Consider the following 13,786-nt stretch of genomic DNA (forward strand, 5'->3'; position numbering starts at 1 on the left):
CTCTCTTCTACTATTACCTACTTAAAAAGAACACACAATTCATAATTCATCTAGAAGTTTTTAATTTTTAATGTTAAGATTTTTAGTGTAAATAAGATATGATATATAAAGATTTCTAATCTCATTTATTAGAGGAAAATTGTCAATTTAAAATAGAATTTTTTAATGCGATATGTGTTAGGTAATAGTTCAATAACATTCATATTGGACAAGAGTTAATGAAATGTCATTTTACATATACGTGTACAATATATGTTATGTGCACATATACATATATGTCAACAAGTATATGTGCATATGTATGTGTGTATGTGTTCATAGATTTCAATTAAGTCAAAATTGAAAAAAATAACAAAATTTTCATATAATGTGATTAGTTTTCATGAGAAGATGTTCGTTCGATCAAAAGCTATGATAGAAGGCAATTTAAAATCTTTTTGACGTTTAGTTTCGCATAATCAAGCTCTAATTTGATTGTTTAATTTCTTGGTTGGGTAATTGAAGAATTTGTTTTTAATCTCCAACCTTTTAATTGTTATTGTTAATTATCAAATTCTATTTCAAAAAAATCAAATAAAAGTTTCAGTTATTAAAAGAAAGCGGGGAATAGATGAGTGTCAACTAATTTGGTGAAATATCACATAAGATAGTGTTGCCAATCCAAAATAATCGTGAAAACATAAAGTTTTTAAAAGAATAAAGAATGCTATTAGAAGAGAAGTTTTTAATGCTAGATTCAAGTGTGAATAAGATACGACATTGTGAGGATTTGTAATGCCATTTATTGGAGGAAAACGTAGATTTAAAATACATATTTTTAATGCATATGTGTTGGGGAATAGTTTCTATTCAATAGCACTTATATTGGAATGTCAGTGGAAGATCCCAAAAGAGGGAAATAAAAAGTGAGGTCTCCTTCTATAACACCTTGTAAGGTTATTATTGGATGTTTAAAAACACGTGTAGAGAGAAGTGTTCAGCCAAGCTAGAGGATGGTGATGTGAGAAGAATATAATTGTTGTATCTTGCATCCAAACATTATTTTGTTCTTTCCTTGACAAAGTGGGGTGGAGGGATGGGGGGGGGAGTTCCCCACTCCCCATATTTTTTATTCCCCTTTCTTGTTTGTTCTTGTCTTGGTCCTTTTTGGTTTTTGTTTTCTTAATCTTGTTGTTTGTTTCTTTTTTAATATTTGGTGTTCATCGTTTTGATATGTCAAATGCATTAGCCCCAGTCCTCAATCTCTCTCTTCACCTCATTAGCCTTGTCATTGTGAGCATCATTGTTCTTCATTTTAACATGCTAAAGACAAAAACCCTAATCCCTAATTTAGTCAATGATGATGATGATGATGATGATGATGATGATGATGATGAACACACATGAACACACATGCGCACACACATACACATACACATACACATACACATACACATACACATACACATACACATACACATATAGAGACTTCTAACAAGCTTTTTTATAAGTGCTCAGGAAAAAAAAACATGAATTAAATACTATACATTTTGATGAGAACTGAAGAATCAATGATGAGTTATATGACAACAAGAGGTGAGGCCTAAAATAAATTGCATTTGGAACCCTTCCTAAGAGAGAAAATTTTGATATTGATGAGCCTCTTGAGGAAAATGAATGTCCTTATTTCTCACATGCAATTACAAGAGAAGAAAAAAAAAAAAAATTTAATTCTTACCCTTCACATGAAGACAAATAAGAAGATTTCATTTCTCATCCTTCACAAAAAGAAAAGAAAGGAAGATTTCATGCTTATCCTCCAGGAAAGAAAATAGATTAATATTTAACAACTTGATTGCTTCATCTTCTAAATACTCTACTAGATGCGTTCCAAAACAAAATTCCATTGATAATAAAAAATAAACTACAATGGAGTCACATCCAAAAAGACAAGAACATTATGTAAAGAAAGATAAAGCATACATTGTACCTATTTCAACAATCTTTACTAGGGAAACACTTTCCTATTACAATGAAAGCCACTTGCTAGAGGGTGTTTACAAAGAACATAATCAAGATGACAATAATTTGATTGATGATAATCACATATTTGAATCTTGGAGTATCCATGCTCAACCCAAATACATTAGCTTATTTTCATATGTTGTATTGCATATCTCTCACTTGGAGAATATATCCTCTATAACATTCAACATATTTCTATATTGATGATGGTATGTTTACAAATTATATTATCTATATACTTCTCATGATGACATCTACCACCAATTAGTATGCTTGGTTGTATATTTTCAGTCACATGATCTTTTCTTGTGATGATCATGTTTTCCTTTATTCTTGTTATGGTTATATCTTATGACTATCACATGTTTTTGCTAACCATGGTTTATCCTATGATTATATCTTATGACTACCACATGTTTATCCTAACCATGGTTATATCTTATTTTAACATGCTAATGATGATTGTACACTTTATACATGCTTATCATGATGTCATCTCACACTTATTTACTAGACCTAACATTCATTATTACTTTCACTTGATTTATGAACCAAATTCGGGATACCATGTTCCTATCATTATTTATTTTATTATGATTTTTGCAACTTTCAAGGCTTACCTCATTTACATATCTTTTCTCCTTTCTTCCAAGTTTATTGGATTATTTGCGTGCAAATTTTTTAAGGGGGGGAATATAAGGTTAGTAACATTCCTTTCATGAGTATGGTTGTAGTAGCCAATGTACAATTAAGGCCATTTCATATGGTATCACATTGCTTTTGTTACTCCAAACAATACTTATTAATTCTTTTGACCTAGGTTGTATAATATTGCAATCTTCTCGCTTCTTTCTTTTGGTCATAGATAACGCATACCTATTTTAAATACTTATCAAATGCTCCTCATTAAGTTTTTTATTTTTTCTAGTTTTCTAAGACGAAACACTCATCACAAGGTGGATGTACCAAAAGTGGTATTGATATCCATATCCGTATCATTTTCTAGGTTGAGATATTTTCTTTCATATCTATTAGTTTTCTTACTTTGACAAGAATATTAATAGTAGTTCATATGCAAGTCAAAGTTAGGACAAAATATAATGGTGAAAATTGCATACATGCACATTTTCCATTTATTTTGGGCTTATTGTGACTTAATTATTAAATATATGCAATGACTAGTGTCAATGTGACATGATTTATACATAAAACTTCTCATATAACTTCATCCTTACTTGATTCCATCTACACTCGCTCCTAGTTCCCATTCCCTAACCTTCATTCACCCATCCTCCACTTAAGTTCAAATCCATAATTTGCAAGATTGACCTAGGTCAATCATGTGATTTACAAAAAGGAAGCATAAATTCAAAATTTAAGTTTAAAAATAGACTTGCATCGATACCTTCCAAAGTAATTGTTGTGTGTTGAATTAATGTATGAAACATTTTAGTTGCACCTTGCATAGTTGTATTTAAGGACTATCCCTAATCCATTTGAAGACACATAAGAGATCTCATTCCTACTTCTATATTTAGTATCATAGAGCATCATTACTGCATTATTTGCTTACACCGACATGCAGGGCATACTATGCATGCCTTCTTGTCTTCCATATTTATTAAAAGCCATTAAATTAGTGTTACTAGGGGTGTGACAAAAAGAGAATAAATTATTGCCTAGCAAACTCCCCAAATGTGTTCCTAAACACCATTAATTGGCTAATACAAATCACAAACACCAAAACAAACTTTAAAAACATATATAAGAAGTTGGTAGAGTTGAAATCTATATACTAAAGTTGAAAGTTGTGGGCTAAGTTAAAATGCACAATCACAAAGATTGTTTCTACAATTGTAGAAGTGAACTAAACAAACTTATAATAATCCTCTAGATTCTAAGGCATTCATTTGATTAAGCTTAATTTTTCTTCACATGAACGAATCACCTCTAAACATCCATCACAACATACCTACATTAAATTTTCAAATAAATACACTTATTTATTTTCATATATTCATTTTAATATATCTAAATTAATTAATTTAATTAATCTAAAGTGTTATTTATTTTCCCTTTGTTGTCTTGAAGGACATTGACATGATATAGATCTCAATTAGATTTGTCGTCTTTAAAGACATTGACATGAAAGTTTTTATTGACATTCATGAAACCAACCAATCTATAGAAATCAAAGATTGAAATTGAAACCATCCAAAACACATGACAACCCCACCATTGATTTCTTGTTGATTTCTAACTTTTTGTTGATTTTACTTCTTCTATTGTAAATTTTGTCACATAACTTTATCAAGTTTTTCCATCTTTTCTCCTATTCAAACTAAATCATTAAAAAGCTAACTTATAACATATTTATATAATTATACCGAATATTCTCATATATCTTACATTCCATAATGTAATGTCAATCTACCTCCATGCAGACACATCCTTTCCATCGACCCCTCAACAAATTAAGGAATTGAATTCATGGTCATTGGGAAAGCTCATCTACCACCCCCACACAATTCGCAGCTAAACAAAACACGACAACACTAGGTACAATCAAATAACAACAAATGCAGATTTCTCTCAGTACAAACAAAAGGTACAATCAAATAACAACAAATGCAGATTTCTCTCAGTACAAACAAATTACAAACTCTCCGAACAGGGATTTAATGACATTTAGCCTCTCATTACACTACTTCGGGAGCTCCGGAAAACAGGAGCTCTTCGTTTTCTCTTTTACTCTTTTTTTTCTGCAGGTCAACGGATCGATCCTCGGGGCTGCCGGCAGTTGCAGCAGAAAATAAAAGATAATGGCTCTGATAAAGGCAATTCTGAAGTTCCAGTCCACGACTTCAGACATCAACAATTGCATGCGCTAATAATAATACTTCTTCTTCTTTTTCTCCATTGTTAAATTTTTCATCTGCAGCTAGCATTGAGGCAGAGAAAGCCGTCACAAATGGCCCAAGATATGACTGGACAAGGCCACAGATTCAGTCGGTTTATGATTCTCCCCTCATGGACCTGCTTTTCCATGGAGTAAGTTTTTCTTATCGTTTCGTTTTTACCATTTCAGCCCGCATGTGCATCAGGCACATTGGATTAGTATTTAATGCTATTAGGTTATCAAGCTCAATCTTAAAGTTTAAATGTTGTTTCAGTTTTCCTTGATACTCGAATCTGTTTACCTACACCAAAGTATCAAATGTCGTCGGTTCTAGAACCGGTTTTCTTGTAAATTGAAATTTACACCAAAATACCGTTCAATGTTTGGGTGAGACATTTAACGAGTTCTTTGATTAAGAGTGCTTCCACAGTCCATAATTCAACATTTCATCGGTATATAAGGGTTTTAGGTCATTGTCCTTAAGCTTAGAGTTCAAATTTCTCGTCATTTGTTCTCTGTTCTAGACTTGGGTTAGTTGTAAATGGAAATTTACACCAAAATAGCAACTGCTTGTAAATTTAACATACACTAAAACACCATACACCATGTTGGGGTGAAGCACTTGCAATTTTTTTATTTATTACGAATTTCAAGGTTTCCACAGTCCATCATTTACCATTTGGTTAGTATTCTAAGGTTATTAGGTTATTGTCCCTTATCTGAATGCTCCAATGTCATATCAGTTGCTGTTAGTAATCAAGTCAGTTTGATTGCAATTTTAAGATTTAGTCTAAAATGCATACAACAGTTGCATGAGGCACTTACAATTTTAAGAATAAGTTTTTGCTGTCCAAGTCTATAATTGAGGGCTATTAGGTTATCTTTCTTAATCCTAAAGCTGAAGTCACATATCAGTTGCCCAGTACTCCAATCGGTTTAGAATGCAAATTTACACCAGAATATTGGGCGAGGCACTTAGAATATTATGAATCAAGATTTTTGTGGCTTCCAAGGTCCATAACGTAACATCTTGTCAGTATTTAAGGTCATTAGGTTATTCTCCTTAATCTTAAAGTTTAGATGCCATATCAATTGTCCTCAGGACTCAAATTGGTTTAATTGCAATTGTAAGTTTACACCAAATGCCATTACTGTAGTGCTGGATGATGCACTTTTTAAAGCTCCCATAGTTTGTGATATGACATTTGATAAGTACGTTAAGGTTATAAAGTTTTTGTCCTTAATTATATATTTTAGATTTTCTCAGTCAGGCATAATATCATGTATATGGACACCACTGTTTATTGTCCTTAATCTTAAAGCTCAAATGTCATATCAATTTTCCTTGGTACTCGATTTTGTTTTGTAAATTTAGATTTACATCAAATACCAACCATGGTGTTTGGTTAGGTACTCACACTTTTTTGATTAAAGGTTTTAAGGCACCCACAGTTCATGCTTTAACATTCAATCAGTTTTTAGGGTTTTTAGGTAATCGTTCTTAATCTTAAAGCTTAAATGCCATACCAATTGCCCTTAGTACTTGAACCGGTTTACTTGGAAATAAAAATTTACACCTAAATAGTTAATAATAGTACTGTACCCCAGTATTGGGTGAGTCACTTAATTTTCTGATAAAAGTTTTTTGCTTTTATGGCTTCCAACATCCATAATTCAACATTTGGCCCGTAGTGAAGGTTACTATTCTGTTAGGTTATTGTACTCAATTTTTTTTTTGGATAGATAATTGAAGATCTTTTTCAGGGATCCTCACCTTTAAGTGTACCTATGGCTTTAAAAGCCTTGACATGTGTCTGAGCTGCAATGCCGGAATCAAACTGTCAAATATTATACTATTTGATAGCTGAACTTAAAATGGTAGATATACTTTTACAACAAGATTATACAAAAGCGAATCCAAGCACAGACAAAGAAACTTCTTATGCACTAAAAACAAAACAAAACAAAACAAGAGGAGTCCATGATGAGGTGGGTCCTTAAGCCAACCATTTGTTTTCATTGAGGTCATCCTGGTGATTTCAGCCCAAGTTTGTGCTGGGCCCTGTTGCCACATCATCCTCAATGTCCATCGTCTGTTAATCCACCACCATATCTTCTTGTACATCATTGTGCTGATTAAGTATGCTTTGCCTCGACAACCTCTTCTTCAATAGTCTTTACCTTTGCCAGTACCACCTCTTGCTCATCTGTATTTGCCTGAGAGGATTTCTGTTTAAAGATCAATAGAAGGCTTCTTGCCTCAAAGGCCCACAAGGAGAGATTCACATTTCTTGTTCCATTTTGACCTTAAAAGTAAAGACACAGTACACTTTCCATGTCAGTTCTTGGGGTAGGATTTCCTTAGTCAAATTTTGCCTAGCTGGGGGCAGGGACACAGGTACTGGTACAGCTATTATTGGTTTTGTTATGCAAGAATTGGTGCCTTACTTTCACTCTGGTTGTTTAAAAACCAGATGATAGAGGGCACTATCAAACAAGAAGGCTGCCCTCATGAGCAATCATAATTTGTTTTAATTTATTGGATTTCATGAAGGCCATAGTGCGGTTCTTCAACGGTTTGAAATTTAAGGGTTGAAACCCTAGCCACGATGGCTTGCTCCCATGGCTGACTCTATTTTGTGTCCTCTCTAGTAAAGTTATCCTACATGAGGTCAAGGTCCTTCTAGTTCAATTGGTAGTATTCCTTCAGTAGTTCATCCATTGTCAAAAATACAAATCCTTATCAAGAATTTTGCTAGCCAAATTGAAAACATAGTCATCTCAATATGCCACGCTAGCCATGATGGTTTTCTCCCTTGGCACCCTCTACTTTGTGTTCTCTCTAGCGAAAAATAAACATTATTTTCCTAATTAAATAATTATGGAAAAATAGGGTTCGTGACACATCTATACCATGAAATGATGGTTGCATATTTAATAAATGTTATAAATATTAAATGGTGCAATTATTTGTCAATTCTACTTTTAACCACTAGGTAATATATATTAAATATCAGCTATAGTGAAAATTGTATAGGTATTTTGAGTAGGAGGATTAATTGTTCCTATGAAATTAATGGCCCATTTTTCAAATGGGGACACACTCAATATTAGTTGAAATTGTATTTCATCCTTTATAGTTGGATTACTAATTCTATACCAAATATAACATTTGTGTGTATATTTATTAGAATATCTAATTAAATTAGGACACCAAAATTTTGTTAATATAAACTTGGTGCAGTCATGGTTAGGAGGGACCTCAAAGATATCAATCTGGACTGTGCAATAGAAGTAAAACACAATGGAAACAAGATAAGATGATAGACGCACTGCATAACTATTTGAATTGTATCATGAAAACCAATTACAATTTATCGGTGACATGCGGGCTACAAGATTTGGATCCCTAGCCTGAACACATGCATATTCCAATTACAGTATTGGCCAACTCTGGACCTCTTAATCTCAAGATAGATCTTCTATTTCTAAAGACTTGATTCTACAAGCTATATTACATTGATTTATATGATCTAGAGGGATCCATGTTGGCCCAAGAAGAATCAAATGCCAATGAACAAAATGAAATGTGTAAAACCACCAGGTCAACCTCCACCAAAGAAAATCCTTTGAAGAATCCAAAGAATGAAGTGCAAACCAAAGGCAAGGTCAATCACATGCCAAGGAACGTTGGTACAATGAAGTAAAGCTCTACAAGCTACGGAAAGGATTTGCAAGATTCGCTAATAGCATAATAGGTCCAAACAGTTCTGATGTTCTAAGCTTAAAAACTGTCTCAAAATCCGAAAGCGATAACTTGTCGGAAAAAAATCCAAATGTCCTACAGACGTGGGGTAAGGGAGATAATCATGTCTAGAAGAAAAAACCAGCTCCGCAAGATCTAGTGAGCAAATACAAGAAAATGCAAAAAGAAATGTTGAAACTGCAAAACAGGAAACAAACTGAAAAAAATTGGTTTTGGCTGATGCAAGATTGCCAAGAACTAGGGATGCTCTTGCATCAAAACTTTGTTCTAGTGCCATCACAAAAAATATGTCCTCAAAAGATGCATTCATTATCTTATTTCAAGGCTTTCTCTTTTTCATGTTCCATATAATTGCTCTTCATGATCTCTCTCTCTCTCTCTCTCTCTCTCTCTCTCTCTCTCTCTCTCTCTCTCTCTCTCTCTCTCTCTCTCTCTCTCTCTCTCACACACACACACACACACACACACATATTATTTTGTATGAGCTCCCCATAACATATAATTTTCCTTTATTTTGTATTTTGCTATGGAAAGTGCATGTCAAATGATGAACCTAGATAATAAAGAATTAGTAAGGTCCATTAGTTGATATGGATTCCTATGATATCCTTTGATTTTTTATTATCTATAGGTTACCCACATGTTTGTGTTCTATATACTTTAAGATACATGGTCATTCAAGAATTCACATGCGCATAAGAGTGGAGGTAAAAGACAATAATGTGGTTTAGACACCTATGAGATTTTGCTTTACTTTTGTGTCTATTTCAAATGGTAGACTATATTAATACATGTATATATTAATAGATGACACAATGTTATTTATTATTGGGCTCATTCCCCTATCTTTTACCTATACATGTAACTCCTTAACTCTATGCAAGATTTACACTCTACCTTAAGTTGAAACAGTGGGTTTGGGACTTCTATATATCCACTTATTTTTCTCTATGGGTTTGATCTTTTTAAATTTGAAGATTTTCTCTTTGAATTGGTTTACCTTTTTGTGCTATACCATTTAACTCGAAATATCGGCTTGGTATCTAAAATAACTTTGGAGGGATAACAATGCATTTCGAAGAGACATATTATCTTAGTTCAATTTGGAGAAAGATTAAGTAGAAGATAAAAATAATATACCCTGGCCATGTACATGCTCTAGAGTGATGTGATGCAAAACTAGGCCTGTTTAGGTACTTTAATCAAAATGTTTATAACATGTCTCTTTTATACATGTAAATGGTATTCAATGTTATTTGATGATTTATAAAATAAGCGCAATTAAATATGTTTAAATACAAGTACATAATTGTTTACTCAAGTTATAGTGGGGAAAAGATAGGCAACATTCAGCCAAATTTTGAAATTGAATTTAAAAAAATTATGGGTCATATCCATGATTGATGGGTCAACTTCATCTTTTGGGAAATGTATTAGGACATAGATATAGTCAAATCAAATGGATAATAGAATGATAGGGAAATTTGTATGTATAGGCATAATAGATTCATAATGTAGAGTCTAGACAAATATTTTAGGATTTATGTGTTTATGTGGATAAGGTGGGAGATAAGTTAAAAGGAATTTGTGCAAATAGATGGGTAAAATCAAAATGTAAGAAACCCAAATTCACATAAGATTACTTTGTTTGTCAATATGTAAATCTATTAAGGCATTATCTCAAAATGGAGATAAAAGTAAATCTAAATGGTAGGGTTATGTAAATTTCACAATTGCATTTTCCTCCTACTTTAAGGCATGTGTGAATTCTAGAATGATCACATGCATGTCAAAGAAATTACTACTCATAAACATACATGCAAATGAAATTTTAGACAAGAAAGGATAACACAAGGATCTTATAAACTAGTAGACCTAACTAAATGTCATTGTGTTGGTTAATTCTTTGATTGTAGGAAGCAAACACTAGGTTGTGCATTTAATTTGGCTTGATTAGGTGCAATTTCTTGGTGTTTAAAAAAACAATCAATTGTGTCACTATTGTCAAGACAAGTGAAATACATAATAACTATACTAGCAATATATGTCAAGTAATGTGACTTAAGAGAGTACCGACATATTTAAGGCAAGAACAAAATATGAAAATAGTTATTTATTGTGACAATAATTTTATAATTTCAATTAAAAAAAACCTAATTTCATAATTACATTAAACATATAAAAATCTAAAATCTGACATCATTTATCAAAAGTCTTTTTGAAAAAAGATAAATTGAACAGAAATTTTCTAGAATTAATGACTACCTCGCTAATTTATTTAGCAATGTGAGAATAGTAGTGAACGTGATCTTGGAACCTTTATCGTCATAATGAATTTTATGTTTCAGACCCTTAGAGCTTAGGTGATTATTCTTGGCATGTAACAGTTCCATTGATCATCATCGTGAGGCAATAAGGGAAGAAATTGACGTTATGTTACCTGTTTTTCCTCACTTTTAGCTGAAGAAATAAATTTGGCCTGGATTACTACGGAGGGACCCGACGTGGAAATGGTACTGTCTACCCAACCCCTACTATGCACCTGCATGCAATTATATGTCTATGTAAAATGTATTATATGCATAGGATGTGTAACATGTATTGTATGCATAGGATCCTATGATGCACGGCATGCAGTTATATGTATATTCAACATGTATTGTATACATAAGATGTGTAACATGTATTGTATGCATAAGATGTCGGTGCATCGTAGGAACTGGATAAACATTGCCCACACGAACATCTCATTACATCAGGAGGGCAACATCCAAGACAATCATTTTGACTAGGCTTTCCAAATTATGAAATACACCTATTTTATATTGCACACAGCTAAGCCAGCCGTATGCAATGCGAGAAACACGCTCTTCTTCTTGCTAGAATTCCGCGTGGAGCGAAACTCGAGTACCATAAAATATAAATACAAAGCGCGCTCCAAATCATCCACTTCAACAACTCTCTGTGAAATTTCTCGCTACTTTCCATTGTTACCTGACCCTGTCTATATATAAATCTCATTTGAATTTCCTTATCACCATTCAACATTTCCATACCTCCATCACTATTACAACTACTACGTTTTCTACTCTTGTCCTGATATTCCAATGGATCTGTTACCATGTTTCCTCCTGGTAAGCCTTGTACTCTCCTCCTCCCACCTTGTTTCTGCAAATTTTTATAACGACTTTGACATCACATGGGGAAATGATCGTGCTAAGATACTCGACAATGGCCAACGCTTGCAGCTCACTCTCGATCAGTCCTCAGGTATATCATCTCATTTGCTTGCTAAGATATTCATCTCTTTTTCTTACTCCATATATATGATTTTAACAGTATGCCGATTCCTGAACCCCTCCTCTGCTGTACTAAAACAGGCTCAGGTTTCCAATCTAAGAATGAATATCTCTTTGGAAAAATCGATATGCAAATCAAGTTGGTGGCTGGTAACTCGGCCGGCACTGTCACTGCTTACTATGTGAGTTTCTCTCTTACTCTTCCATACATATTTCTATTGTAGTCCCCAAATCAGTAGTGGGCAGCAGCAGGGAATTGAGTATTTATTGTCTATGAGTACGGTGTCATAAAATGTTCATGGTCTGGTGCAGCTGTCCTCACAAGGGGATAAACACGACGAAATAGACTTCGAGTTCCTGTGAAATCTATCTAGAGATCCCTATGTTATGCACACCAATGTTTTCTCACAAGGCAAAGGCAACCGTGAGCAGCAATTCTACCTCTGGTTCGACCCCACGGCAGACTTCCACACTTACTCCCTGCTCTGGAATCCCCAACAAATTATGTAAGTTAATATTGTCCCTGCAACTTCAAATCAGCTACTGAATGTCCTCTTTTGCCTTGCCCTCCAGTTTTAACATCATTATTGTAGTTTAATGTGTATTTCTGATTCCCTGCTGGTTTTCTGTGGATGGAACTCCGGTGAGAGTGTTCAAGAACAGCGAGGATTTGGGCGTTGCATATCCGAAGAATCAAGCGATGAGAATATATTCAAGCCTGTGGAACGCAGATGATTGGGCAACCAGAGGCGGTGCAGTGAAGATCGACTGGACCAAATCCCCTTTTGTTGCCTCCTATGGAAATTTCAAAGCAGAGTCATGCTCCGCCTCTTCTGATTGCTCTGTGAATTCATGGTACGCTGCAGAGGCGTTGGAGGCGAGCGAGCAGGAGAAACTTGAATGGGTGCGGAAGAACTACATGATTTATGATTACTGTTCGGACAGTAAAAGGTTTCCACAGGGCTTTCCTGCTGAATGCACTCGCCAGGCATCCAACTGATTTCAAAGAAGCAACCTACATAAATTCTTTTATTCCTCCATTTTTTGTACCGATTTACAAGCCCAAGAGGCTATACTTTAAACGATTGCGATCCCACCCAATTAATTATATATTTTAGAAAGACATTACATCCAACTGTTAGCATTTAAGGAGCTTCAATTTCTTCCGACTGAGGACCGCCTCCTGTGAAATTCTCTAATACCAAAATTAATACATAATAATTCAATAATCAAACTAGCAAAATTAAATGGGATGCAAAAATTATGCTAGACAAGACCAATCTCTTAATACACACAATTTGCTTCAATATAACTAGCGGTTGCACCTGGGTAAGGTGCAATGTGTACGGCCGATAGGAGTTTATATCAAGTCTATGTTGTTAAGATAGATCTCTCCTAACTAGGGTATTGATGGATTTGGAAGTCAACGCTAATTCCAATACCTTACCTTCTGCCATACTTTGTAAAGAATCCTCAAAGTCAAAGTTTTTGTATTTCAGCTAGATTAATGTTTGAGTTTAGAAAATAAAGATAAATTGTAAGGGTCATTTTGAGTCAGAACCAAGGGGCCTACAAATATCAAAGCTAAATCCTTTTTATTCAATTCATGTGGTCACTTTCTTGAGCTTCTTACCTTTAGTAGAATTGTAGAATTATTGGTTTCATGGAAAATAATTAATACTCTGCAGTTTCTTTTTTTCTTAAGGAAGCGTTTTTGTTTGAATGCAAGCTTGTAATATTGTCTTTATATATTTTAAAGAAAAAATAGCAATAGCATTGGCTTTCTTTATTAGAATACTCTTAATATAATTAACAACC

General features: G+C 33.8%; 1 pseudogene; it reads left to right on the forward strand.

Moving 5' to 3' along the window:
- Window positions 1–11,721: 11,721 nt before the first annotated feature.
- LOC131871102 (xyloglucan endotransglucosylase/hydrolase 2-like) lies at window positions 11,722–13,461 on the forward strand (annotated as a pseudogene).
- The last annotated feature ends 325 nt before the right edge of the window (window positions 13,462–13,786 follow it).

Source organism: Cryptomeria japonica, unplaced genomic scaffold (assembly GCF_030272615.1).
Source record: "Cryptomeria japonica unplaced genomic scaffold, Sugi_1.0 HiC_scaffold_370, whole genome shotgun sequence".
NCBI lineage: Eukaryota > Viridiplantae > Streptophyta > Pinopsida > Cupressales > Cupressaceae > Cryptomeria > Cryptomeria japonica.